Source organism: Sinohyriopsis cumingii, chromosome 8, assembly GCF_028554795.1.
Source record: "Sinohyriopsis cumingii isolate HCF-2022 chromosome 8, ASM2855479v2, whole genome shotgun sequence".
NCBI lineage: Eukaryota > Metazoa > Mollusca > Bivalvia > Unionida > Unionidae > Sinohyriopsis > Sinohyriopsis cumingii.
The window spans coordinates 116902614-116909613 of NC_142968.1; positions in this window are offsets into that span (position 1 = coordinate 116902614).

Consider the following 7000-nt stretch of genomic DNA (forward strand, 5'->3'; position numbering starts at 1 on the left):
TAACTTTACAAAAGCATTTGGTTAGAGCGTCCGCCTCGGATGCGGGAGGTCGCTGGTTCGAACCCCGGCCGAGTCATACCAAAGACTTATAAAAATGATACTAACAGCTTCCTCGCAAGGCGCTCAGCATTAAGAGGTTAGTGTTAGGACTGATCGGCCTGGTGTCAGGATAACGTGACTGGGTGGGACATCATACTACATTTCTGCAGCAGGATGCCCCGCTGCTAGACATCACTATAAATTGCCACACTGCAGACATCGTAGCTATATGAATGATTTTTTTTAAAGCTATGTTAAAAATCCATTTCTCACAAATCTCATCTCAAGACTCTATTTACCTGCACCTGATTTGCTTTATATATACGTCGCAGGAAGCAAGATGCATCATCTAAGTGAATTTAGACAAAATTGCGATCGTCTCATGTGGCATCACAGTAACATTCTGTGCAATGAAAGCTGTAAAAGAATTACATGCATTCATTGGTAAAACGCAGTCGAAAATGCAATATATTACAGACATTTTGCAAGAGATCAAACGTTGCACATATTGCTAGGTGGTTACAGAAAGAAAATGACATTTGCAAAATCACGATTTTATCTGGTAACAATTAATGCAAAATAGTCCTCAGTAAATAAACTGAGACATTGGCAAAGACAGAAACTGTTTAAATAAATCCTCGAAAAGGAAGTTAGACGCTGACCCTTATTCTGTAGCTGACCGGTTTTCACAATACCGAGTTGAATGGAAAATTCATAGGATATTGGGTACCACCTGATTACCATCTATTCTCGCTTATAAGTCGAGTTAAACTGCAAACAACAGCATATTGCGCCTGTAGATCAGAGTCTATGTTGTTTGCTCCACTGATTACTACTAACAAACTGCGCAGACCCAGATCTGCCGGCGCATTATTTTACTACAGATCTTGGTCTTTGCCGTTGCAGTTGGACTAGTCTGATATGCAAGTACAGACGGTACTCCTTATTTGTGTATTTCTATTACCCAAGTAAAGATCCGAGGCCGATACAAAACGTTTCTCACTCTCTCTCTCTCTCTCTCTCTCTCTCTCTCTCTCTCTCTCTCACTCGCGCGCGCGCTTTAAGTCGTAAAATTACATAATAGCTTTATTGTAAGTTTTGTTGTTGACCTCAAAATGTCCATTGAATCAGATTTTGCTGCCTTGGTTAATAGGTCATCCATTTAATGTCCTGGGCTCGGTCGTACTTTTTGATATCATTATAATTACAGTGTGCATAAAAGTAGTTGTAGATAAAAAATACGTCTTTGATGAAATTGCTTGAATTTGGGAAAACACATTAAATTTTAGGCAACTAGCATGATTTCTTTTGATGAATGTCCTTGAAAGCTGTTCTTCAAAATGTGTTGTAATAAACGGACACAATTAGAGTGAGTAATGTCCCTTGTGGGAATAATTGCTTGTACTAATTTAATACAAGTCACGTGCCTTCAGGCGCACTTAGATGATATCGTCTTAATGTACTAAATTAAGGGCCACGTATATGTATTTCCCGACTGGATCTCTACAGTATCAATGGGACGAATGTCTTCTAAAAAGAAATCTGCTTGAATTTCTTTTGGGTTGTGTCAGTCTTGTCATTCAACGTTCACTTAGCTTAAATCATCATTCAAAATTTAAATTTAGATTCTGTTTACTGTATTTGAAAGGAAGGTTTTTATTCCTACGATAAAACTTGTAATAATTCGGAGATACAGGTTATTGAGCTAGTAACGGTCTTGCAAAGGTCCTCTTTGTAACCGTTGGGAGGTTGACAGCTGTCTTGAAAAAAAAACCTGTTGTAAGAACGTTCACTGGGAAGATTTTCAATTATCGTATCAAATTGCATCTTACATCATTTTCATGCTGATTCATTCTTCTCTTCGTGTGTGAACTCAGCAGCAGTACAGTTTGCATGTATTTCAAATCGTATGGAACTAACAATGGCTCATGACATATTTAATCCTTCATTCCAAATGTGACCCATTACGCTTTATCCTTCATTAAACTTACCATGGGCATATATCTATGTAAGGAAAATAGATGAACTCGAAATAAAACTAATCTAATTAATTATGTAACAAGATACAAAGTATTCGTGATGTTTCGTACTCAGACTGAGTATATTTTGAACCTTGTTTTCCATTTTCTTTTTCATGTATTTACATGGGCATGTGTGTGTGTGTGTGTGTGTGTGTGTGCACCCGCGCACTGGGGCGTTATGCCGCAGACATGTAGCATCATGTTCCACCCAATCACATCATCTTGCCACCAGGCTGACCAGTCCTAACACTATCCTCTTAATGCTGAGAGCCAAGCGAGGCAGCTACTAGTACTATTTTTTGACCACTCGATCGCCCGGGACAACATTTTAGGATGATGTTGAATGTCGCAGTAATATACATGTAGGGTGATCTGAATTAATATTAGTAGCGTATTAGATAGAGCACTATTTCTTTGTTGGTATGACTTGGCCGGGGTTCGACCCCGTACACGTACACACCCTGCCTAACACATTTTCACGTACTTCCCCTGGCAAACACACTTTCATGTTTATGTACACACCCTGAATAACACGGTGATGTTGTTGCATTTAATGGCAGACATCCATTCACGTGTTAAAAATAAAACCTCGAAAGTACGGTTGCCAAAAGAGTGAGATAGTCCTCGAAAGTATCATTGCCGAAGATGAGAAAGACATCGAAAGTACGGTTGCCAAGAGATGACAAAGAATGTGGTTACTCTAGCGATTGAAAATGGCGGAACCTCTTTATCGAAGATTGTTCAAAATACTGGAAGGTGTCAGTTATGTTAGGAAATTTTGAAAAGGAAAGCTTAAATAACGCACATAAATTTGGAGTCAGGGCACAACACATCAATGATAAATATCTACAAGTAAATATTTTTTGTTTTAATTATTAGTTTATTGCCAAGTGTAAGATGTTCACTTACCTCTTGTCAGTACACGTAAACCAATAAATACTCAAAGAGCCGCAAAGATATATCTCTGCCATTTCCACTGGATACAAAGAAGGAGTTTTAGTGCTCTCATCGGGGTGTGAAAAACAGGGTTTTAGTAATTAGATGTTTCACCCAGACTGATTTTGTTACGTTCCTGTACAATGTTATTTTCGTCTGTAAATTAATTTCTCTGCATAAAAGCATTTTTAATCGTAAAGATTTACTTAAAAATGCCTTGGATGTATTAAACTTGAGAGAGAGAGAGAGAGAGAGAGAGAGAGAGAGAGAGAATTCACACAGTAAATAAAACTGAATAGAGAAACATGCGTATTATAATTAAGTGTTTGGTTTATTTAAATGCTAAGTTGTCCATGATATATTGACAATTTCCAGTATTTGACCAGGATGCAATTTATTGCAATTCACTTTTTTTTCTCTCATTATTTTCCGATATCTGTTGGTAGATTGATGCTCCGTTTCACCTATGCAGTTCCAACTGAGAACGGTAGATTCATATAGAGTTGAAAGAACACAAATGACAATATGAACACGCATAAAGAAACAAAGAAAAGAAGAAACAAACAAGCAAATAAAAAAAAACATTAACGAACAACATCAACATTGCAACAAGAACAAAGAAAACACTGCAGAGACACGTGTGTGTGCCTATATATATATATATATATATATATATATATATATATATATATATATATATATATATATATATATATATATATATATATATATATATATGAGAGAGAGGTGCAGTAAAAACACCTGATAATACCATCTCGTTCTTAATCGTCCTATCTATTATTGTGCCTGTTAACCATTTATAATATCGATTTTACCATTTATCTGTAATACAATACTGCTCTTTTTGGTGGGAATCGACTTTAGCGAATGGAAATTGCTATAGACTGTGTTATTACGCTTCCATTAAACTGTCCCCTTTGGTGCAAAACATCGAAAATTAATGATGTCTTCTCATAGTTTCGATAATTGGGATCCATTGTAATATAACTTTACATTTCTAGAATTTTCACTAGTCCCGAAGGGTAATTTATTTAGCTGGACGAATAATTAATAACAAATGTTTTAGAAATATTTTGGTTAGTTATCGAATTAAAAATAAATGGTTGTGGTTTCACTATAGAATTTCAAACATTTATTTTGACCCCTTACTATTAACTAAAACCTTTCAGCATTACATAATCACCGCAAATTAAAAATTAAGAGAAATGAATACTCTCATATCGGGTTTGTTTAAACAGTTTTGAAACCAAGACTAGACTTGAAAAACTAGGGTCTACTTTTGAGTAACTCATTAATGCTTGAATGCATTTATGACAACATACGTAAAGAAGAGAGAGAGAGAGGGGGGGGGGGCCTCATACACGCTCTGTTTCACGCTTAGGTTTATCTAATAATAATAATGAGAAGAAGTTTGTTTTTCACTCGATAAAATTCCAAAAGTGGCTACAATTAATGGAGTAAACTTCGTGTATTTCTTTAAATTATATTGTGATTCATGAGATTTTCCGTTTTCGGTAATTGTGCTTGATAGCTACATTGTCATAATTTTAGTTAAGTAAGCATAAAGATTACTTGTGTGTATTGCCCATTTATGAGTCGCGAAATATGTTAAAAAATTCAGAAGAACGACGATGACACGAAAATAATATGATTTACGGCATCTAATCTTCAAATTTAAGTTAGACATGGTTGCGTTTGAGGTTTGTGACTAGAGGGTGCTCGTTCGAATACTGCCTAGAGTCGATAGACCGCTGTGCTGTGTCTCTAGGTATGATGTGTTATTAAAAATGTTTCGGCACGACATAACATCTCATGTGTTGATGTGGTCTTAGACATAAGTAATCAGTCAGTCATGATTTATGTTTGTTTCAGTTCGTTGAATCAGTACTTGTTTTAGAAGACTTAAATAATTCACTAGTTATCCATGGACGTATTGTGTATGTCTCTTCTTTGCTGTATTTGCAGGGTGGTCTTGCTCAGCTCCCACTACCCCCCCCCCCCTCGCCCGGCCCAAAATGCCCACACCCCCTACACACACTTATTCATAAACGGAAAAGTTTTCTTTTTTGGGTGGGTGGGTGATATTTAACAACACATCAACACAAATACGTTATTCAGTGCGGGTCAATTGGAGTAAAGTCCTTTACCCTAGGACAAGCCGCGGTAGCCGACCAGATTCTGTTGTTGGAATCGAACCCGCGCGTAGGGAACGGTATCCACAAAGCGACCACTGTTCCTGCATCCATCAGTTATGTCAGACGCTATGAAGGAGAGTGCAGTATACATATTAAGTGTTTTTATCTGTAGGCATGATAAGGGTATTAAACAAGAGATTCGAAATTAGTGTCAAAAAGTGGAATTGATCAAATCAAGTATTTAGGATATTAGTGGACTATATGTTTTTAAAATAATCCAGAAATCACGCTTGGAAAATATACAATACATTTTTCGTGGAATGTAATATATAGTTCCTTAGATTGGAATTATCGCCATGGATTTGAGATCTTGAAGGGACGATGACTTGCTATATTTAACTCTATTGATGTTATTTATGAAATTTGTCTTAAGACGATGGTGAGGTCAGTGCTCTTTAAATAGCAGAGGAAAGAGTACGATATCAAAATTCTCTCTCTCTCTCGTGCTGCCGTAAAATATATGCATCGTGGTTTCAATCAACAGTTTTCTACAATATTTCTCATGAAATTGATTTCCGATTTGTACGTTTTATGACGTAATCGATTCAGGGTGCGTAATTTATGTTTTTTGTTTCTTCTACTGGCGTGCTTGATTCTTCTAATTCATACCACTGATACGATGTCATTATTAATACATGGTCTAGTTCTCATAAAGCTGTAACTTGCAATTATGCCTGCCACAAATATCGTATAGCTTTCTTGGTATCTGTAAATTTTAATGAAGTTAACATGCATTTTTTTTACATGGAAGCTGCAATATTTTATACGAATTCATTTTACTCCTTTTTAATTCCCTTACATCGATTTCTTCTGATCCTTTAATAACTAAAACTATTTCCTAAAGCCCATATAATGTTATTAAAGGAAATAACATTTAACCTTTGGGCTTTTCTTGTAACATTTTTCTTGTATTTCGTGTTTCATCAATAACGTGTGTCAATAAGCAACATCTGCTAGGATTTGATTTGAGTCAATATTCATTCTTTGGAATGAGGGCCTTTTGCACTGGTCTGCAATTTGTGATTAAATCTTATTTATTTTAGTGAAATATTGACAAGTACTTAACATTCTGTGTTTCAAAAGTTTACGAGATTAAGTATTGCATTGATTTATCGGTAAAACAGAAACCTTGTCTTAAAAAGACCTCCAGGCCGTGCTCATTGCAAGTTAAATATTTAATGTCACTTGTATCAGTAGGTAAAAATATAGAAAAGTGTCATATATATATACATACATACATACATACATACATACATACGTCAGTTAAACATTACAGTGCCAACAGCTCAGTGTGTGTTCTCTGTCTCTGTCTGACACACACACACACACACACACACACACACACACACACACACACGTGTAGCATCATGTCCCATCCAGCAACATTATCCTGAAACCAGACCGACCAGTCCTAGCCCTAACCTCTTAATGCTAAGTGCCTAGTAAGGCAGCTATTAGTATCACTTTTTATGTCTTTGGTATGACTTGGTCTGGGTTCGAACCTGCAACCTCCCGCATCAGAGGCAGACACTCCATGTGTGTGTGTGTGTGTGTGTGTGAGAGAGAGAGAGAGAGAGAGAGAGAGAGGACACACTGGGCTGTTGGCACTGTAATGTTTAATTGACGTCAGAATTACTTTTCTTAATCAGGCTTTTATATGTAAAGGGAATCATCTCTCTTCTGAAGTTACTTTGCTTATTTTATTGATTTCTTTTTTTATTTGAAACAATTCATCGGCAATCCAGATATCAAACAGTTTCAAGGGAAAAACTTTGTGATATTCCCGTC